At 44.6% G+C, this 23302-nt stretch overlaps 1 protein-coding gene across 3 annotated transcripts in view; it reads left to right on the top strand.

The window, feature by feature from the left end:
• Positions 1-23302, top strand: part of LOC138263029 (phospholipid-transporting ATPase ID-like) — a 490165-nt gene that overhangs the window by 69983 nt on the left and 396880 nt on the right. The window contains exon 1 of one of the 3 annotated variants that reach the window (XM_069212431.1): positions 11429-12013. The exons of the other annotated variants lie outside the window; for them this stretch is intronic. The gene's annotated coding sequence lies outside the window, so the exon portion shown is untranslated. Of the gene's footprint in view, positions 1-11428; positions 12014-23302 lie in introns of those variants that run through there. 3 annotated transcript variants of the gene reach the window in all.

Raw genomic sequence — 23302 nt, 5'->3', positions numbered from 1 at the left:
TTATTAGTCACAGGGTCTCCACTATCGCGCTGGAAGCTATGCTTCCAGCGCGATTGAAAGAGAAATGCAAAGCATTTCTCTTTCAATCCCATGGGGGAGGCCCGGAGGGGCTTCAAAGGGAAGGAAATGTATTTCCTTCCCTTTGAAGTATCTCACAGGGTTTCAAAAGCTGGATTGCTTGCAATCTGGCTTTTGAAACCCCACTAGACACCAGGGATTTTTTTTTTTTTTACTGAAATTGACAAAAGGGAGCGACCCCTTGGGGAAGGGTCGCTCCCAGGGGGGCATTTTTTTGGGAAGGCCTTTTCTGCCCCCCCTGGGGGCAGAAACCTCTAGGCACCAGGGCTCTTTTTTTTTTTTTTCTTTTTGTAATGTTTTCTTTTTTTTTTTAGGTGGGGAGCGACGGCAAGGGTCGCTCCCCTAGGGGGCAATATATATTTAGGCCATTTCTGCCCCCCTTGGGGGCAGATTGGCCTATTTTGATGAGGCCAATCTGCCCCCAAGGGGGGCAGAAACCATTAGACACCAGGGAGTTGTTTTTTTTGCGTGAATTTCACGCAAGGGGAGCGACCCCTTAGGCAAGGGTCACTCCCTGGGGGGGGAATTATTTTAGGCCATTTCTGCCCCCCTGGGGGGTGGATCAGCCTATTTTGATTAGGCCGATCTGCCCCCAAGGGGGGCAGAAACCACTAGGCACCAGGGATTTTTTTTTTTTTTTTTTGTTTTACAGATGGGGAGTGACCCCTTGGACAAGGGTTGCTCCCCAAAAGGGGAAAATTGTATTTAGGCCATTTCTGCCCGCTTTGGGGGCAGATCGGCCGATTTTAGGTCAATCAGCCCCCAAGGGGGGCAGAAACCAGTAGGCACCAGGGATCTTTTTTTTGGCGCCGTCACGCAAGGGGAGCGACCTTGTAGGCAAGGGTCGCTCCCGGGGGGGGCAAATTTATTTTAGGCCATCTCTGCCCCCCCGGGGGCAGAAACCTCTAGGCGCCAGGGCAAATTTTTTTTGTTTGTTTTTGTTTTGTTTTTTTGTTTTTTTTAGAGATGGGGAGCGACCCATCAGGCAAGGGTCGGTTCCCTTGGGGGGCAAATTGTATTTAGACCATTTCTGCGGGCAGATTGGTCGATTTTAGGTCAATCTGCCCCCAAGGGGGCAGAAAGCACTAGGCACCGGGGATTTGTTTTTTGGCGCCAATGTCACGCAGGGGGAGCGACCCCGTAGGCAAGGGTCGCTCCTGGTGGGGGGGGGGTGGGGGTTGGGGATGCACATTTATTTTAGGCCATTTCTGCCCCCCATGGGAGCAGATCGGCCTATTATTAGGCCGATCTGCCACCAGGGGGGGGGGGGCAGAAACCTCTAGGCGCCAGGGCAACTTTTTTTTTGTGTTGTTTTTTTGTTTGTTTGTTTTTTTAGAGATGGGGAGCGACCCATCAGGTAAGGGTCGCTCCCCTGGGGGGCAAATTGTATTTAGACAATTTCTGCCCCTCTTGGGGGCAGATTGGTCGATTTTAGGTCAATCTGCCCCCAAGGGGGCAGAAACCACTAGGCACCGGGGATTTGTTTTTTGGCGCCAATGTCACCCAGGGGGAGCGACCCCGTAGGCAAGGGTCGCTCCCGGGGGGGGGGGGGTTCCGGTTTGGGGGGGCAAATTTATTTAGGCCATTTCTGCCCCCCAAGCCTATTATTAGGCTGATCTGCCCCCGGGGGGGCAGAAACCTCTAGGCGCCAGGGCAAATCTTTTTTTTGTGTTCTTTTTTTTGTTTGTTTGTTTTTTTAGAGATGGGGAGCGACCCATCAGGCAAGGGTCGCTCCCCTGGGGGGCAAATTGTATTTAGACCATTTCTGCCCCCCTTGGGGGCAGAAACCACTAGGCACCGGGGATTAGTTTTTTGGCGCCAATGTCAACGTAGGTGGACCGACCCCGTAGGCAAGGGTCGCTCCCGGGCAGGGGGGGGGGTCAAATTTATTTTAGGGCATTTCTGCCCCCCCCCCCGGGGCCGGCTGAGCTAGAGGCCAAAATCCACAGGTAGGCACTTTGCAAAAAACACCTCTGTTTTCTGTGAAAAAATATGTTGTGTCCACGTTGTGTTTTGGGCCATTTCCTTTCGTGGGCGCTAGGCCTACACACACAAGTGAGGTACCATTTTTAGCGAGAGACTTAGGGGAACGCTGGGTGGAAGGAAATTTGTGGCTCCTCTCAGATTCCAGAACTTTCTGTCACCGAAATGAGAGGAAAAAGTGTTTTATGGCCAAATTTTGATGTTTGCAAAGGATTCTGGGTAACATAACCTGGTCAGAGCCCCGCAAATCACCCCATCTTGGATTCCCCTGGGTTTCTAGTTTTCAAAAATGCACTGGTTTGCTAGGTTTCCCCAGGTGCCGGCTGAGCTAGAGGCCAAAAACCACAGGTAGGCACTGTTTTCTATGAAAAAATTTGATGTGTCCACGTTGTGTAGCCAAATTTTGAGGTTTGCAAAGGAATCTGGGTAACAGAACCTGGTCCGAGCTACACAAGTCACCCTATCTTGGATTCCCCTAGGTCTCTAGTTTTCAGAAATGCACAGGTTTGGTAGGTTTCCCTAGGTGCCGGCTGAGCTAGAGGCCAAAATCTACAGGTAGGCACTTTGCTAAAAACAGCTCTGTTTTCTGTGATGTGTCCACGTTGTGTTTTGGGGCATATCCTGTCGCGGGCGCTAGGCCTACCCACACAAGTGAGGTACCATTTTTATCGGGAGACTTGGCGGAGCGCTGGGTGGAAGGAAATTTGAGGCTCCTCTCAGATTCCAGAACTTTCTGTCACCGAAATGTGAGGAAAATTTGTTTTTTTAGCCAAAATTTGAGGTTTGCAAAGGATTCTGGGTAACAGAACCTGGTCAGAGCCCCACAAGTCACCCCATCTTGGATTCCCCTAGGTCTCTAGTTTTCAAAAATGCACAGGTTTGGTAGGTTTCCCTAGGTGCCGGCTGAGCTAGAGGCCAAAATCTACAGGTAGGCACTTTGCTAAAAACAGCTCTGTTTTCTGTGATGTGTCCACGTTGTGTTTTGGGGCATATCCTGTCGCGGGCGCTAGGCCTACCCACACAAGTGAGGTATCATTTTTATCGGGAGACTTGGGGGAACATAGAATAGCAAAACAAGTGTTATTGCCCCTTGTCTTTCTCTACATTTTTCCCTTCCAAATGTAAGACAGTGTGTAAAAAAGACGTCTATTTGAGAAATGCCCTGTAATTCACATGCTACTATGGGCACCCCGGAATTCAGAGATGTGCAAATAACCACTGCTTCTCAACACCTTACCTTGTGCCCATTTTGGAAATACAAAGGTTTTCTTGATAGCTATTTTTACTCTTTATATTTCAGCAAATGAATTGCTGTATACCCGGCACTGCAGGGTGCAGGTCATTTATTGGCTCTGGGTACCTAGAGTTCTTGATGAACCTACAAGCCCTATATATCCCCGCAACCAGAAGAGTCCAGCAGACGTAACGGTATATTGCTTTCGAAATTCTGACATTGCAGGAAAAAGTTACAGAGTAAAATGTAGAGAAAAATTGATGTTTTTTTCACCTCAATTTCAATATTTTTCTTTTTCAGTTGTTATTTTCTGTAGGAAACCCTTGTAGGATCTACACAAATTACCCCTTGCTGAATTCAGAATTTTGTCTACTTTTCAGAAATGTTGCGGTTTCTGGGATCCAGCATTGGTTTCATGCCCATTTCTGTCACTGACTGGAAGGAGGCTGAAAGCACAAAAAAATCGTAAAAATTGGGTATGTCCCAGTAAAATGCCAAAATTGTGTTGAAAAATTGGGTTTTCTGATTCAAGTCTGCCTGTTCCTGAAAGCTGGGAAGCTGGTGATTTTAGCACCGCAAACCCTTTGTTGATGCCTTTTTCAGGGGAAAAAACACAAGCCTTCTTCTGCACCCCCTTTTTCCCATTTTTTTAAAAAAAACGAAATGTTCACTGTATTTTGGCTAATTTCTTGGCCTCCTTCTGGGGAACCCACAAAGTCTGGGTACCTCTAGAATCCCTAGGATGTTGGAAAAAAAGGACGCAAATTTGGCGTGGGTAGCTTATGTGAACAAAAAGTTATGAGGGCCTAAGCGTGAACTGCTCCAAATAGCCAAAAAAAGGCTCGGCACAGGAGGGGGAAAAGGCCTGGCAGTGAAGGGGTTAAGAGGAGGGATTTCAGCACCAGCACGTTTTTATTTACAAATTAAGCACTGGGCATGCACCCCAATAAAACAAATAAATTGGGTGCACATAACATCATTTCCCTCAGTCCATCACCTCCCAACTTGACTTAGATGATCTAACTTAGATTACATGCCACTGATGTTTTCTAATAATAAGGAACTCTACCGTCATTGACTGTGTCGACCTCTGCAAGTAATGTTGATAATGTCCAGCTACGATGTTCATGTACCCTTCACATCACCTCAAATGACTCCTAGAATGGTCGAGAACCACCATAAGAAATATTGCTGTAAATTCCATTACCCCCATCGGCTGTCATCATTTTATAACCAGTTCTCTAGCATGTTATACCTGTACTCTGGCACATGAGGCTTTGCCTGGCATATTATACATAACCTGTACTCTGGCACATAAGGCTGTGCTTGGCATATCATACATAACCTGTACTCTGGCATGTGAGGCTTGCCTGGCATATTACAACCTGTGCACATGCATATGATGCTGTTCCTGGTGTATTAGAACTTGTACTCTGCCATAGGAGGCTGTGCCAGGCATATTATAACCTGTACTCTGGAATATGAGGATATGCATGGCATAATATAACCTGTGTGCTAGTATACGAGGCTGTGCCTGGCATATAACCTGTACACATGGATTGATTGCTATACGTGCCATATTATAACCTGCACCCTGCCATATGAGGCTGGTCCTGCTGTAGTAAAACGTGTACTCCGCCATAGGATGCAGTGCCTGGCATGTAATAGCCTGTGTGCTGGCATATGAGGCTGTTACTGGCACATTATAACCTGTACTTTGACATGTGAGTCTTTCCCAGACATATAATCTGTACTCTTGCATATGAGTCTGTGCCTGACATATTTTACCTGTACTCTGGCATATGAGTCTGTGCCTGCCGTATTGTAACCTGTACTCTGGCATATGAGGCTGTGCCTGGCATATTATAACCTGTACTCTGGCATATGAGTATGTGCCTGGCATATTATAACCCGTATTCTGGTATATGATGCTGTGCCTGGCATGAGACTGTGCCTGGCATATTATACCTGCACTTTGGCATATTATACCTGTACTCTGGCATATGAGTCTGTGCCTGGCATAATATAACCTGTACTCTGGCATATGAGGCTGTGCCTGGCATATTATAAACTGTACTCTGGCATATGAGGCTGTGCCTGGCATATTATAATCTGTACTCTGGCATATGAGGCTGTGCCTGGCATATTATAATCTGTACTCTGGCATATGAGGCTGTGTCTGGCATATTATACCTGTACTCTGGCAAATGAGTCTGTGCCTGGCATGTTATAACCTATACTCTGGTATATGAGGATGTGTCTGGCATGAGGCTGTGCCTGCATATTATACCTGTATTCTGGTATATGAGTATGTCCCTGGCATATTATAACCTGTACTCTGGTATATGAGGCTATGCCTGGCATATCATAACCTGTACTCTGGTATATGAGGCTGTGCCTGGCATATTATAATCTGTTCTTTTGCATATGAAGCTGTGTCTGGCATATTATAACCTGTACTGTGGCTATATTTGGCTTGTCTGGCATATTATAACCTGAAATCTGTCATGTTAGGCTGTGTCTGGCATATTATATCTTTACTCTGGCATATGATGTTGTATCTGGAATATTAGAACCTGTACTCTGAGGCTGTGCGTGGCATAGTATATAGCCCTTGCTCTGTCACATGAGGGTGAGTCTAGAAGAGTATAATCTGTACACTGGCACATGAGACTGTGCCTGACAGATGAGAGCTATCTTTGGACATACGAGGTATTACCTGTAAGTGTGGGGATGCACCTGACTGGTAACAGCTGGGTCTGGGCCTATAGGTTTACCTGTACAAATGAGGCTCTACCTGCCAGGTGAGAGCACTGCCTGGGCCTAGAGGTTTAACATGTACATATGAGACTGCCCCTTGCAGATGAGAGTTGTGTTCAGGTGTACGAGATTTTAACTATACATGTAAGACTGTATCTGGCAGGTGAGAGCTGTGTCTAGGCCTATAGGTGTTACCTTACATATGAGGCTCTACCTGGCAGGTGAGAGCTGTGTGTAGACCTATAGATGTTACCTTACATATGAGGCTCTACCTGGCAGGTGAGAGCTGTGTGTAGACCTATAGATGTTACCTTACATATGAGGGTGTACCTGGCAGGTGAGAGCTGTGGCTAGTCCTATAGGTTTTACCTTACCTATAAGGCTGTACCTGCTGATGGGAGCTATATCTGGGTATATGATTGTAAGGAAATGCCTCCTTAGCATGGTTACCCCCTGACTTTATGCCTTTGCTGATGCCAAGTTATGATTTGAAAGTGTGCTGAGGCCTGCTAACCAGGCACCAGCACCAGTGTTCTTTCCCTAACCTGTACCTTTGTTTCCACAATTGGCACACCCTGGCATCCAGGTAAGTCCCTTGTAACTGGTACCCCTGGTACCAAGGGCCCTAATGCCAGGGAAGGTCTCTAAGGGCTGCAGCATGTCTTATGCCACTCTGGAGACCCCTCACTCAGCACAGACACACTGCTTGCCAGCTTGTGTGTGCTGGTGGGGAGAAAATTACTAAGTCGACATGGCACTCCCCTCAGGGTGCCATGCCAACCTCACACTGCCTATGGCATAGATAAGTTACCCCTCTAGCAGGCCTTACAGCCCTAAGGCAGGGTGCACTATACCATAGGTGAGGGCATAGGTGCATGAGCACTATGCCCCTACGGTGTCTAAGCAAAACCTTAGACATTGTAAGTGCAGGGTAGCCATAAGAGTATATGGTCTGGGAGTCTGTCATGCACGAACTCCACAGCACCATAATGGCTACACTGAAAACTGGGAAGGTTGGTATCAAACTTCTCAGCACAATAAATACACACTGATGCCAGTGTACATTTTATTGTAAAATACACCCCAGAGGGCATCTTAGAGATGCCCCCTGAAACCATACCCGACTTCCAGTGTGGGCTGACTAATTTTACCAGCCTGCCAAACACCAGACATGTTGCTGGCCACATGGGGAGAGTGCCTTTGTCACTCTGTGGCTAGTAACAAAGCCTGTACTGGGTGGAGGTGCTTCTCACCTCCCCCTGCAGGAACTGTAACACCTAGCGGTGAGCCTCAAAGGCTTCCCCCTTTGTTACAGCACCCCAGGGCACTCCAGCTAGTGGAGTTGCCTGTCCCCTCCGGCCATGGCCCCACTTTTGGCAGCAAGGCCGGAGGAGAAAATGAGAAAAACAAGGAGTCATCACTGGCCAGTCAGGACAGCCCCTAAGGTGTCCTGAGCTGAGGTGACTCTGACTTTTAGAAATCCTCCATCTTGCAGATGGAGGATTCCCCCAATAAGATTAGGGATGTGCCCCCCTCCCCTCAGGGAGGAGGCACAAAGAGGGTGTAGCCACCCTCAAGGACAGTAGCCATTGGCTACTGCCCTCCCAGACCTAAACACACCCCTAAATTCAGTATTTAGTGGGCCCCCGAACCTAGGAAACTAGATTCCTGCAACCTAAGACGAAGAAGGACTGCTGACCTGAAAGCCCTGCAGAGAAGACGGGGACACCAACTGCTTTGGCCCCAGCTCTACCGGCCTGTCTCCCCACTTCAAGAAAAACTGCAACAGCTACGCGTTCCACAGGGTCCAGCGACCTCTGAAGCCTCCGAGGACTACCCTGCATCTAAAAGGACCAAGAATTCCTGAGGACAGCGGCTCTGCTCCAAAGAAGAACATCTTTGCAACAAAGAAGCAACTTTTAAAGACAACATGTTTCCCGCCGGAAGCATGAGACTTTGCACTCTGCACCCGACGCCCCCGGCTCGACCTGCTGAGAAACAACACTACAGGGAGGACTCCCCGGCGACTGCGACCCTGTGAGTAGCCAGAGTTGACCCCCCTGAGACCCCCCAGCGACACCTGCAGAGGGAATCCAGAGGCTCCCCCTGACCGCGACTGCCTGCTTCAAAGAACCCGACGCCTGGTAAGGACACTCCACCCGCAGCCCCCAGGACCTGAAGGATCTGACCTCCAGTGCAGAAGCGACCCCCAGGTGGCCCTCTCCCTTGCCCAGGTGGTGGCTACCCCGAGGAGCCCCCCCCCCCCTTGCCTGCCTGCTTCGCTGAAGAGACCCCTGGGTCTCCTATTGAAACCTATTGCAAACCCGATGCCTGTTTGCACTCTGCACCCGGCCGCCCCTGTGCGTGGGTGTACTTTTTGTGCTGACTTGTGTCCCCCCGGTGCCCTACAAAACCCCCCTGGTCTGCCCTCCGAAGACGCGGGTACTTACCTGCTGGCAGACTGGAACTGGGGCACCCCCTTCTCCATTGAAGCCTATGTGTTTTGGGCACCACTTTGACCTCTGCACCTGACCGGCCCTGAGCTGCTGGTGTGGTAACTTTGGGGTTTCCCTGAACCCCCAACGGTGGGCTACCTTGGACCCAACTTTGAACCCTGTAGGTGGTTTACTTACCTGCAAAACTAACAAACACTTACCTCCCCCCAGGAACTGTTGAAAATTGCAGTGTCCAGTTTTAAAATAGCTTATTGCCATTTGTGTGAAAACTGTATATGCTATTTTGCTAATTCAAAGTTCCTAAAGTTCCTAAGTGAAATACCTTTAATTTAAAGTATTGTTTGTAAATCTTGAATCTGTGGTTCTTAAAATAAACTAAGAAAAGGTATTGTTCTATATAAAAACCTATTGGCCTGGAATTGTCTTTGAGTGTGTGTTCCTCATTTACTGCCTGTGTGCGTACATCAAATGCTTAACACTACCCTCTGCTAAGCCTACTGCTCGACCACACTACCACAAAATAAAGCATTAGATTTATCTCTTTTTGCCACTATCTTACCTCTAAGGGGAACCCTTGGACTCTGTGCATGCTATTTCTTACTTTGAAATAGTACATACAGAGACAACTTCCTACAATGATGTTTTATCTGTAAGTATGGGAGTGTTCCTGGCAGGTGAGAGTTGTGGATAGGCCTACAGGTTTTTCCTGTACACATGTGGGTGTACCTGGCAGGTGATGGTTGTGGCTAGTCCTATAGGTTTTACTGTACATGTGTGGCTGTCCCTGGGAGGGGAGAGCTGTGTCGAGGTGTATGAGGTTTTGCCTGTACATGTGAGGCTGCACCTGGCAGGTGAGGGCTATGTCGATGAGTGTGAGGTTCTACCTGTACACATGAGGGTGTACCTAGCAGGCGAGGGCTGTGGCTAGTCCTATAGGTTTTACCTGTACATATGAGGCTGTACCTGGCAGGTGAGGGTTGTGGCTAGTCCTATAGGTTTCACCTGTACACATGAGGGTGTACCTAGCTGGTGACGGCTGTGTCTATACCTATAGGTTTTACCTTACCTCTAAGGCTGTACCTGCTGATGGGAGCTATATCTGGGTATACAAGGTTTTACCTGCACATATGGGAGTGTACCTTAGCAGGTGAGAGTTGTGGATAGGCCTACAGGTTTTGCCTGTACACATGAGGCTGTACCTGGCAGGTGAAGGCTGTGGCTAGTCCTATAGGTTTTACTGTACATGTGTGGCTGTCCCTGGGAGGGGAGAGCTGTGTCGAGGTGTATGAGGTTTTGCCTGTACATGTGAGGCTGCACTTGGCAGGTGAGGGCTGTGTCGATGAGTGTGAGGTTCTACCTGTACACATGAGGGTGTACCTAGCAGGCGAGGGCTGTGGCTAGTCCTATCGGTTTTACCTTACCTATAAGGCTTTACCTGCTAATGGGAGCTATATCTGGGTGTTTGAGGTTTTACCTGTGCACATGGCAGGTGACGGTTGTGGCTAGTTCTGTAGGTTTTACGTGTACGCATGAGGGTGTACCTGACAGGTGAGGGTTGTGGCTAGTCCTGTAGGTTTTACGTGTATGCATGAGGGTGTACCTGGCAGGTGAGCGCTGTGGCTAGTCCTGTAGGTTTTACCTGTACGCATGAGGGTGTACCTGGCAGGTGAGAACTGTGGCTAGTCCTGTAGGTTTTACCTGTACGCATGAGGGTGTACCTGGCAGGTGAGAACTGTGGCTAGTCCTGTAGGTTTTACCTGTACGCAAGAGGGTGTACCTGGCAGGTGAGGGCTGTGGCTAGTCCTGTAGGTTTTACCTGTACGCATGAGGGTGTACCTGGCAGGTGAGAACTGTGGCTAGTCCTGTAGGTTTTACCTGTACGCAAGAGGGTGTACCTGGCAGGTGAGGGCTGTGGCTAGTCCTGTAGGCTTTATCTGTACGCATGAGGGTGTAGGTTTTATCTGTACGCATGAGGGTGTACCTGGCAGGTGAGGGCTGTGGCTAGTCCTGTAGGTTTTACCTGTACGCATGAGGGTGTACCTGGCAAGTGAGGGCTGTGGCTAGTCCTGTAGGTTTTACCTGTACACAAGAGGCTGCACCTGGTGTAAAGTGATGTCAGACTTTGCCAAAGTGGGTTTATTTCCAGCCCATGGTGGACTTAATTCTGGTGTCTGCCTTTTCCTGTGTTAGGGAATTCAAGGCTCCCAGATTTTTTTTTTTTTGGGGGGGGGGGGTTCTGTGGCGCAGTGACCAGGTCACTGTAATCAGAGGGGCGCCAGTGGTAGGACCGGGTGCCAAGGAACCTGCAGTTCCTAGACTAGAGGAGTGCATATAGATTCCTATAGGAATATGGCAGCCACAGTTTACCTGTATTCCCTGACTCTCAGGGAGCACAGCTTTCCTGTGTTCACCCAGACAGGATCAGCCAGGTTGGGGCACGATGGGATTACATGCGTGTAATCTTCTGAACATTGAGAATTTCCTCTTCTACACAAGAATTACTTTTTTTTAATATATTACATTCAACCTTTTGCTAGGCTCGCGAAATAGAAATACCATATGCATAAAAAGTTTTTCCATAGCGCCGCATGCCTCTTCCTGGTTCCTTCAAAGCGCTAGGAAGATAATCACTGACAGGGCCTGTTGGGAAGAAGAGGGGCCTGTTGTTAGCAGGGACAGTCTCTTCTTTAGTTCGCCACCCCTGTGGCGGGCGCAGATCTGGTCAAGGACCACTGATGCACTGCGCGCTTTTTCCTGTCTCAAGAGGCGGCAGAGTCGAGGCGCTGCGTGTCGCGGCCCGTTCGCTGTGAATGAAATGTTGTGGTTTATTTTAGCTCCCATGTTCCCTATCTACAGGAAACAGAAAAAAAATGATGCAAGGCTGGCCCCCGGCCAGAGCCCCCGACAGACACCAGCCGCAGAGCCCTCGAAAGTAAACAGAAGGGAAGGAGGCGGTCTGTGGGGTCGCACCGGAGCGTGGCGGGGTTTGGAGGTCGTGGGGGCCCGTGGGGTGTGTGAGTCACTGCAGAGAGTCCCGAGAGCTGACAGAGAGGGCTGGCTGGGCGGGGACAGGCTCCGGAGCAGCGGGGAGGACAGAAGCAGCACTGGAGGGAGAGTGGAGGAGAGAAGGCTGCGTGGAGACTGAGCGCTTGGAGCACACAGAGGAGCCCGCTGGGCGCTAGCTGAGCTTCCAGAAAGGACTGGCTGGGTTGGGAAATCACCGGGGCATCAGGGAGGCAGCACCAGCCCTGGAGGGACAGAGGACTGGATGAAGTCTGAGCGCTTGGAGCACGCAGGGGGCCGGTTGGGTGCTAACTGAGTCCCCGAGCGCCTTGAGCACGCAGGGGAGCCCGCTGGGCGCTAGGTGAGACCCCGAGAGCTGCCAGAGAGATCTGGCTGGGCTGGGGGAGGTTCCGGAGCAGCAGGAGGGCAGCACCAGCCCTGGAGGGAGAGAGGACTGCACGAAGTCTGAGCGCCTGGAGCACCCAGATCTGGGCGCTAGGTGAGTCCCTCTGTTTATTTATTCTCTGTCTCTTACTGTTAACGCCCGAACTTTCGGTAGAAGTAGCTGGACTCGTGAGAAGTTCCCCTCCCCGCCTCCCGTCCTGGTGCGTGTGGAGCGGCCGCCGCCAGTTCTTTGGGAAAAGCTGAAATTAATCTGTTTTCATTACAACACTTGGTTAAGTGAATGAAGGTTTCCCTGCACGTGTCCCTCATCAGATGCATTTAGTCTGTTTTCTAGGCGCTGTCAAATTATTTATGGGGACTTGGCCAGAAGGTTATAGCTCGTAGTCACTCACTGACTAGGCTAAGGGATGATCTGCCCAGGATCACACGCTGTGGTTAAGTAGGGAAGCGGAAACATAGCGTTTCGAATAAAGACACAAGTCCATGTGCTGCTGGTAGCTATAAAAATCTTTTTTCTCAATAAACGTCTAAAGCTTTGTAGGCGCTGGCGCGGCTCTGTGCGCTGCAGCCTGGCCCCAGAGGTGTGTGACAGGAATGCCTCTGTAAAATGCAAACAGACAGGCCTGTCAAAGTCCCTGCTTGGATCCAGCCTTTAACTCTTTGTATTTCAATTCTTTAATAATTTTTTATAGATACAAAATAAATACAAAATGTTCATTAACAGTATCAATTATACAGTAAATATTTTGAAAAGAATAAGAAAAAAATGAGAATCCAGTGTACTAATAAAAAATAAAAAAACAGGTAAGTACCTTCCATAATTATTCTATATTAGATATGTTCTGTATGAAACTAATAAAAGTAGCAATGAACATAAAATATATTTTTACAAAGTATTTAAGCAAGTAGTCTCTGCATTATAGAATCCTATAACATGTTAAAACAAAGAAAGGAACAGGAATCGATAATTGGTTAAACCATTGTAAATATGTATCGGGATTGGAGAGAGTGTATTTAAGAAAAACAGTATTTCCCATTGATCGTTGGATAAAATGAAAAGGGGGCAGAGGAATTCAATTATTAAAAAAATTATTCCATATGTGGTCGGACTGCAGTAGGTTATCGTTTAGTTTATATATCATTCTTTTGAATTGTGCCATCTCAAACATATCTTTTAACCAAGTTTGGACAGTTGGCAAAGCATTTGATTTCCAGAAACGTAATATGTTAATTTTAGCTCTACCGATCGCTGTAGGCAGCCATCTAAACACCTATGAAGAGAGCTTACCTAGACCACGAGTATCATGTAGTAAAAATAAGCGAGGTGACTAAGATGTAATATTGGGGAATTTTTTTCTCAGATATTGTAATATTTGTATCCAAAATCGTTGTATTTCAGTACATTCACATAAGATATGTACGATATCGCAGTTGGGTTGGCAACGTCTCCAGCAATCAGAGTTATTACTGAGTTTGGCAGAGCATATTTTAGAAGGTGACCAGTGCCATCGATGTAGAATTTTAAAGTAGTTAAATTTCAACCTTGTATCATGAAGGCCCTGATTGTGATTTTCCAGTACTTTAGACCATTCTTTGTCTGAGTAAGTAATATTAAGTCTTGTAGACCACCATCATTTTAAATTTCTAGATGTATCATCTGAAAAAGATTTATCAATTAATAATGAATATAATCCAGATACCATACCTTTGAAGTTTTTCCACATGTAGATATAACGAGCAATGGATGAGTGTATCATAGAATCTATATTCGGATTTGTTATAGGTTTAAGAATTGACATTAATAATACATAATTATTAAATTGTGATTGCAGGAGTTTATACGTATCTTGTAGTTGTGAGAATGGCTTCAAGGAGTTATTCCTTGTGTATATGTCTGATAGATTATTAATTTTATGATTTTTCCAGACAAACCAATTAAGTTCTTAACCTTCGTATATACTTGCTGAGTTATTCCATATTGGAGCATTTGAATGTATATGAATATTACAGTTTATAATTTTATGTGCTTTTTGCCAAGCCACTTGGGAGGAGTAAATGATTGGATTGGAGAGTTGTGAGAATTTTGGATATTTTGTGTAATAGGTAGCCATGGGGGTAGTGGTTTTCAATAGGAATTGTTCCACTTTCATCCATATGGGTGTGTTTTCGTTCATGGATATCATATAAGTTGCGTGTGATAGTTGTTGTGCTATCCAATAGTTTTCTAAGTGTGGAAGTCTAAGGCCTCCTTTAAAAGAAGATGAATGCAATTTTGAACCACTTATACAACGGTTTTTTTCCTCCCCAAATAAAACAAGTTATCAAAGATGCTGTATTTTTGAAAAATTTAGAAGTTATAGGAAGTGATAACATACCTAAGATGTAATTAAATTTTGGAATTTTATTCATTTTAATAATCTGTATTCTTCCCCATAGCGATAGATTCAATTGAGACCATCTAGTAAAATCTCTTTTAAGTCTATCTATTATGGGGTTCAAGTTATCCATCATAATATTCTTCAACCCTGTATTAAGTAGGATCCCAAGATATTTCAAATGTGATGATTTCCATTTAAAAGAGAAATTGTTTAATACGGATGAAGTAGTATTGTTGTTCATTGGTAAAGCTTCACATTTAGACCAGTTAATCTTATAACCAGAAAATGTCGAGAATTGATTTAATAGATTAATCAGGTTTTTGACTGAGGAGTTCGGGTTAGATAATGTAAGTAAAATATGGTCTACATAATAAAAAGCTTTAACCTCGCCTGTTGAAGTAGCAATGCCTTGTATGTTAGCATTTTGTCTAATTGCAATGGCTAAGGGTTCTAATGCAATAATAAATAACAAAGGGGATAGTGGACATCATAATACACATGATCGCGGCTGTAGGAAGTTGATACATACCCTTAGTTAATGTAATGAAATCAGTACCAATACCCATTCTATTCAGAGTTCGAAATAAATATCCCCATTCTACTCTGTCAAATGCCTTTTCAGCGTCTAAGGATTATACAATATTTTCTTCTATTTTATTACGTTGTTGCCATAATAAATGTAGAATTGTTCGAAGGTGATTTGAGGAGGATCGAGATGGAACAAAACCTACTTGAGAGGGATGAATAAGTGTTGTGATGACTGAATTTAATCTTATCGCAAGTATTTTAGCCAAAATTTTAATATCAGAGTTTATTAAAGAAATAGGTTTATAAGTGGAACATTCCAATGGGTCTTTATCCGGTTTGAGAATTACAGTAATACGTGCTCGCAGAAATTCTGGGGGAAAGTGACCCTTTTTTAAAGCTTCATTAAAGAAGGATTGTAGCAATGGAATAATTTGGGCTTTTGTGATCTTATAAAATTCAATGGGAAAGCCGTCTTCTCCAGGGGCTTTGTTTCTAGCTAAACAATCAGTAGCTTTTGCTATCTCTTCTGTTGATATAGGTCCCTCTAGTCTTAATTTTTGTTCTTGAGTTAATCTTGGGATCTTTAGGTTGGTGAAAAAATCATCTTCCTCCTTTGTATCTTCGCAGTTCAATGATGTATAAAGTGTTTTATAATAAGTTTGGAATTGTGTAATAATGTCTGTTGGTAAAGTAAATAAGTCATTTGAAGAATTTTTAATAATAGGTATCGCTCTGGATGATTCCTGTTGGCGTAATTGATAAGCTAAAAGACGTCCCGCTTTCTCCCCTCTTTCATAGTGACGTTGTCGAATTAGGAATAAACATTTTTCGGCCTGAGAGGTATATAGATTATTGAGTCTGAATTTAACTGATAACAGATTTTTTAGAATCTCAGGCGATTCAGATTTGTTATAATCTTTTGAAAGTGATATAACCGATTTTTCTAATGAATTCCTTTCATTCTAAAAATTTTTTGGGAGAAGATATGAATCTCTCATAATCATTCCTCTAATGACTGCTTTGCCTGCTCCCCATAATACACTAGCATCTGTAACTGAGTCTCTATTCTCTACAAGGAATTGGTCAACACGTTGGCAGAGATTCAATTTAGCTTGAGGTGTCTTATACATAGAAGTATTGAATCTCCAATTAGCTTTGGGAGATTGTGTTAATCCAATATTAATGTGTGCGTTTATTAAATCAAGATCGGAGAGGCTACAAGGAACAATTCCTGCAGATGTTATTGATTGTATCAATGTGGATGAGGTTAAAAAATAATCTATTCTGGAGCGAATTGAGTGTGCACAAGATGTAAAGGAATAATCTCGGTCATCTGGGTGTAAAAGACTCCATGGTTCTTGTAACGCAAAATCATCTATAATATCTTTTAAGATATATCTATCATTTGAATGATGAGTATCTGGTTTGCCAGATTTATCAATTAATGGGTCCATAGTAACAATCCAATCTCCTCCAATCAATACTTTTGTAGACCCAAAGGAAGATAATAATCTACTAATCTTTGAAATACATATCGTTTTGGAATCATTGGGTGCATATATCATGCCTATAATCATAAAAGAATTTCTAATACGAATTTTAACAAATGCATATCTGCCTTCATCATCAAACCATGTTTGAATAATTTTGTATGGTAAATTTTTATGCAAAAGAATAGCTACTCCACGTTTCCGAATAGGTGTGTCATCGTTATTAGGATTATTTTGCGTTATGCTAGCATGTATAACTTGACCAACCCAGTCTCTTTTCAATTTTTCACTTTCTGATTCATTAAGATGTGTTTCTTGTATTAAAGCAATATCTGGTTTTTGTTGTCCAAGAAAATTAACTATCTTCTTTCTCTTGATAAAATGTGTCAAACCATTAACATTCAAAGAAATAACATTTAAAGGTTTTAACTTGTTAATGGACATGTGAAAACTAACAAAATAATATCAATCCAAATTCTAATAATAAAAAGGGAGAAGGAGAAGGAATATAAAAAGATGAATAATAAAGAAGAGAGTTAGAGAAAGAAGAAATATAAGATAAATTATAAAGTTTCAAATATGTCAATAAGTAATTATATCATAGATGAGTTTTTAAATCAGTGTGACTTTTATATTAATTTAGTAGAAGGAAAGTATTACTTATTAAAATGATCAAATATCAAATAAATTGTCCAACACAAGTGATAAGACAATTTTGTACACTTAACACCTAAACCTTTATCTGGAGATATAAGCCAAAGAGTCATGAAGAGGAGAATAGAAAAGGGGGGAAATAAAGCCATTTCAAATATACGATATCAAGTATCCTACATCATAAATAAATATGATCTTGTAATGAGATGTATATTGAATAGAAAGTAGCTAAAGCAATAATATTTCCACTCTATTCAAGTTTTTAAAGGATATCTAGATTTATCTCTCGGTTGATACTTTTTCCATGTTTTAAATTTACCACCATGTGTCCATTGTCTCCCATTCTCCTTGATCTATGTCCTCTGTAGTGGTGGGAGATGAGATTTCGTTCACAATAATTATTAAAGTTTTTATCTATCATTATAGAATCTTTATTGCAAAGTCAATTGTAATTTTTTTTAAATGGAGGAAAGATAAAATGTTTTAGGTTCCACCTCCTTGTACAGATGTGTCATTTACCTTATTCTTATTTAGTCAGCTTCTTATTAGAGCACTACTACTTTGATATATATATCAGATTTATTCTTGTCTTTAGATACTACATTATTCTTTAATGTTCAACAATCAAACTTTGAGGAAGTGTGACCTTATTTCTTGGAACATTTTGATGTCAGTAAAAGTAACTTTTGGTTTGTTTCCCTGCCTCCCTTCCACTCGGCTTTAATGGAGAGTCATCAAATTCCACTGCATTTGGCTCCGTTCTCACTTACATTATTTTTAAAGTGGTTGCAAAACAAATGGATCGTTTATTATATATCCATTATTATCCGGTAGATTTCCGATTAATTATTTTCTTTTTTTGAAGATTTTGTTGCCGAAGAATTAACTTTTGGTTCGATTCCCCAGTTCCGTTCTACCCGTCTATAAGGGAGAGTCGCCAAATTCCACGGGGTTTAGCTCTGCTTTCACTTATGTCATTTCTCAAGGAATTGCAGAGCAAGTGGAACGTGGATTATAGGTCCAATAACATCCGTTAGGTTTCCAATGAAGTATTTTCTAGTTTTTTGAAGGCTTTGTTGACGGAGAAGTAACTTTTGGCTCGATTCCTCGTCTTCGTTTCATTCGGCTTTTAAGGGAAAATCGTCAAATTCCACGACGTTGGTACACTTACTCCGCTTCTAAAGGAGATGCAGAGCGAATGGATTGCGGATTATAGGTCCATTAGCATCCGTTAGGTTTCCGATGAAGTATTTTCTAGTTTTTTTAAGACTTTGCTGTCACTGAAGTAACTTTTGGCTCGAATCCTCGTCTTCGTTTCATTCGGCTTTTAAGGGAGAGTCGTCAAATTCCACTGCGTTGATTCACTTACATCGCTTCTAAATGAGAAGCAGAGCGAGTGGATTGCGGGTTTTAAGTCCAGTAGCATCCATTAGGTTTCCAATGAATTATTTTCTAGTTTTTTGAAGGCTTTACTGTCATAGAAGTAACTTTTGGCTCGATTCCCCATCTCCGTTCCATCCAGCTTTAAGGGAGCATCATAAAATTCCACGGCGTTTGGCTCTGCTCTCCCTTATATCGCTTCTAAAGGAGTTGCAGAGCAAGTGGATCGCGGATTATAGTTTCAGAAATATCCGTTAGGTTTCCGATGAAGTACTTTCCTGTTTTTTGAAGGTTTTGATGTCGGAGAAGTAACTTTTGGCTCGATTTCCCTGTCTCCATTCTACCTGGCTCTAAGGAAGAGCCGCTATCTTCCACTGCGCTTGGCTCCGCCCCCCCTTTAACTCTTTGAGGGTTGGGCCCGTCAGCCTTTCCAAGCCTTGCTGAAGGCAGGGGGTGCAGTGATCGGGCAGCTTCTGTCCCTGGGCCTCGGGCGCTGTGGTGTCCGGTTTTATAGGGGATTATAGTTTATTTAGAACTATCCTGCTGTGAACTAACCTTGTCACCCTGGTTTAGGTTTCAAAACCTGAAACCTTCAGGCCCAATCCTGGCTTTCACAGCGGACCAACATTGTGTGATCCTCAGCAGTTTGATGTTCTACTTGTGTCTTGGTTCATTTATCAGCTATAGGCTGGAACGACTTGGAAGAGTACATGGCTGTGAGTTTTAGACATCAGAGTCGCCCCTTCATTTGTTGACTCTGTCCAGGATCTCCAGAGGGGCCCTTCGACTAGGTCCGCTAGGCCATGATGGCTCCTGATACAGCGCCTGGACACCCTCCCCCTGGTGACGGAGCACTTTACAACTACTCATAACATGTCATATCTTCACTAATTCTCTGGCAGAGACTACCAGCTGATACACAAGTTGGTGGCAGGGCAGGCAATTTACATGATTTCCTTCCTGACGTAAATTGTATCTACACCAGGGAGTAAGTGCGGCGTGTCCAGTGCATCATGGGCCTTGCGACCATAGACTGCGCATGCGTGGAGCCTGGCATCGTGTCCCTGTAGAGTAGTTATCAATATGGAGGTGAATACTACATGGGTATTCACAGAAGCATGTGTGAATCTGGACCGAAACGTCCAACTCACTATTACTGAAAGTGCAAAGCGGGCACAGCACTTTCTGTGTGTACTAAGTGAATATCAGTATTCCCTCGATATTACCATTTTATTCCAATTTTAGATGTTTTCCCGCCAACCCACGAGCCACGTAAAAGAGTACCACAGGAGTACCAATTTACGTACTTCAAAAAGCTCTTGTGAACCCCCTTTTGTTGGAGGGTAGTCGTAAGTCACCATTGCAGTTCAGTACCTTAGCTTTATACAAATAGTGTTCAGAATGTGTATACTGCATATACATGAAATCTAGTGGAAAAAAAGCATGGTCTACATTCGTATAGCGCTTTCAATAGAGCCCAAAGCTTCCCGGTGCTCTGGAAGGCATTATCATGAGATAACTGCCTGGCTTCCAAGCTGCGTGTCTCTTGCTGAAGACAGGCTGTATTATGTAGGTGTTTGTATAGCGCAAACCTAGCCAGAGGCGCTCTGTACAGAGTCAGAGGGAAGCATGCAGTGAATACGTGACTTGCAAGGTAACCAGCTTGTGGGCTGTTCCTGCATCATGATCAGAGCCACTGGAATTATGTGTCAGGGATAAGTCAATTATGCGGCAAAAAAAATGCAAATTATGCGGCATAACGCAGCACATTTTTTAATAGTATTAGTTCATTATTTTGTCATTTTTAAACTTGGTAGCACTGTCTGGGAATTGTCTGCACCTCATTAGTAGCGGATTAACACCCAAATATAGCAATAAGCAACAGAAAGGTGAACAATCCATGTTTGCAAAGGGGCTTCCACTGCACTGCAAAGAGTGTCGCTGCATTTTTTTGTAACTTTTGAACGGTTTGTGCCAGAAGCAATTTTTTTGGTTTAAATCTGCAGATTACGCAACTGATGATGGATTATGTGGCAAATGCGGCAAATCTATAACTATGCAAAAATTGATGCACCCGCACAGTCTCATAAATCCAGTGGCCCTGATCATGATGTAGTGTTCAAGGTTGTGCGTCCCTAGCTAAGCTTGAGCAGAGGTGGGGGCAGCCCTGATCGATATGTGGAAGTTGTTCCAGATCCTGGTGCATACAAAGAGAAGGCCTGTTATCTTGTTTTTTAGGGCTTGCCCACTACACAACGCATTCGCTGTCTGTTGGGAGATGTTAGACTTTTCATCCTTGGCGTGGTCTCCCTTAACTCTTTGCCTCTGTTTCCCAGGTTGTTGATGTGTGCTGGACTCTGTTTTTGCTGTTTTTGTTACTCTGGGCACTTTACCACTGCTAACCAGTGCTAAAGTGCAAATGCTCCAATCCATTATGTAATTGGTTGATCCATGATTGGCATATTTGATTTACTAGTAAGGCCCTTGTAAAGTGCACTAGAGGTGCACAGGGCCTTTAAACCAAATGCTACTAGTGGGCCTGCTGCACTGGTTGTGTCACCCACCTAAGTAGCTCTGTAATCATGTCTCAGACTTGCTACTGCAGTGTCTGTGTGTCCAGCTTTAACTGTAAATTCGACTTGGCAGGCCTAAACCTTTCCTTTTCTTACATGTAAGACACCCGTAAGGTAGGCCGTAGGTAGGCCCAAGAGCAGGGTGCAGTGTATGGTTAAGGTTGGACATATAGTAATGTATTTTATATGTCCTGACAGTGAAATATTGCTAAATTCGTTTTTCACTGTTGCAAGGCCTGTCCCTCTCATAGGTTAACATGGGGGCTGCCTTTAAATCTGATTAAAGTGTAGATTCCCTTTGGGAGCAGATAGACATGGAGTTTGGGGTCTCTGAGCTCACAATTTAAAAATACATCTTTTAGTAAAGTTGATATTGAGATTGTGTGTTTGAAAATGCCACTTTTAGAAAGTGGGCATTTTCTTGCTTATACCATTTCTGTGACTCCGCCTGTTAGTGGATTCCCTGTCTGGGTCAGTTTGACAGTTGGGCTGGTTGCACCTCACACTAGACAGTGAGATGAAGGGGGCTGGGGTGTAGTCTGCATTTCCTGATGAGCCATCTGTGCTAGGAGGGAGGGGAGGAGTGGTCACTCACACCTGAAAGGGCTGTGCCTGCCCTCACACAATGCAGTCTCCAACCCCCTGATGTGTGTCTGGGGCCTGGCCTGGGCAAGGCAGGATGTCACATTCAAGAAAAACTTTACTTGGAAGTAGGCCTACTTCAAAGGAGAAATTGGCAATAAGAAGGGCACCCAAAACCACTTCTGGAAACCAAGAGAAACCTCTGCCTGGAGAAGAGCTGGAGAGCTGAGGAAGAAGAGCTGCCCTGCCTGTGGCTGTGCTTTGTGGAGCTATCCTGCAGTTGCTGCTTCTGCCAGAGTAACATGGAAAAGATTGGACTTTGTGTGCCTTCCATCTTGTGAAGATCTCCAAGGGCTTGATTCAGAGCTTGCCTCCTTCTGTTTTAAGGCTCGGGGACAGCAAAGACTTCTCTCTGCCAGCACCTGGAGTCTCTGGAGAGACTCCTACTCTGCTCTGTGGTGCCCATCCAATTCCTGGGACCCTGAAAGGAGAAGCTGGCAACCTAAGAGAAAGAAATCCAAGCACAGAACGTTGTGCGGGGAAAAGATCGATGTGACTCCGATCTGCGGCTGAAAAATCGACGCACCACCGGCTTCATGGCTGAAAATCAACGCTCGCCTTTAACATGACCTAAGAATCGATGCACGGAGCTGGAGAAACAACGCGCAGCATCGCTGATGGAGCCTGGTAAGATCGCAACCCGCACTGCGTGGTTTTTGGATCATCGTGCGGCTGGATTTCTGACGCAAATACCTCTGGGTGTAAAAACAATGCAAGGCCTGCCCGGACCCGAGAGTGCTGACCAGATCAACGCATCGCTCTCCTGCGGAGAGAAGAAATGACGCACCCAACCCGACGAAAGGAGAAACGACGCAAGGTTTCGCTCGTGAGTGAAATGGACGCATCGCAAGTCCTTACAGGGTTATTTTTGACGCACCCAAGGTACCTTTTCATGCTAACAGTGTTAGTGTGTGTTTAAAACTACATGAAGACTCTTTTTGCTTTTTAATTGATAACTTGACTTGTGTATTGTGGATTTTTGTCGTTTTGGTCTTGTTTTGTTTAGATAAATATTCTCTATTTTTCTAAACCGGTGTTGTCATTTTGTAGTGTTTTCATTCATTTACTGTGTGTGTTGGTACAAATAATTTACACCTAGCACTCTGAAGTTAAGCCTACTGCTCGTGCCAAGCTACCAAGGGCGTAAGCAGGGGTTAGCTGAGGGTGATTTTCTTTTACCCTAAGTAGAGTGAGGGTCCTTGCTTGGACAGGGGGTAACCTGACTGCCAACCAAAGACCCCATTTCTAACAGGAGACATATTGTCGTCTTATCAGGAAGATACAGGAGCTTGATTATTCATGACCCAGTTGGCCAATCCTGTGTTTGTCCATCCCATAGAGCACTGCCTTTGCCAATGCTTTTTTAGGTTGAGCATAGCAGCACACAAGCGCTGTTTTTCTGACGTGTTGGTATATATCTGGACTTTTAACCACACCCACCGCAGGCCCATCACTTTCACTCGTTCATGGGCTTGCCCTTCAGAAATCCTTTGTTATCATTGGTCAGTGCTTTACTTTTGTCCCTCCTTGGGTTGTTTAGCCACGCCTTTGACTCCGCCCCAACCTCACTCACCCCGTCCCCGTTGCATGTGTAATGTCTGCTCCTCCCGACATTAGTCTTAAAATAAAATAAATACTCGCCACACACAGTTGTAGTATTTTTAACTGCGATTTTGTACGGGTCAGGTGCCGTGGCCTGTGACTTTACAGACCCGACCCTCGGGATTGCTCCGAAACC

Source organism: Pleurodeles waltl, chromosome 1_1 (genome assembly GCF_031143425.1).
Source record: "Pleurodeles waltl isolate 20211129_DDA chromosome 1_1, aPleWal1.hap1.20221129, whole genome shotgun sequence".
NCBI classification, from domain to species: domain Eukaryota; kingdom Metazoa; phylum Chordata; class Amphibia; order Caudata; family Salamandridae; genus Pleurodeles; species Pleurodeles waltl.
This window is presented reverse-complemented; position numbering and strand designations above follow the sequence as displayed.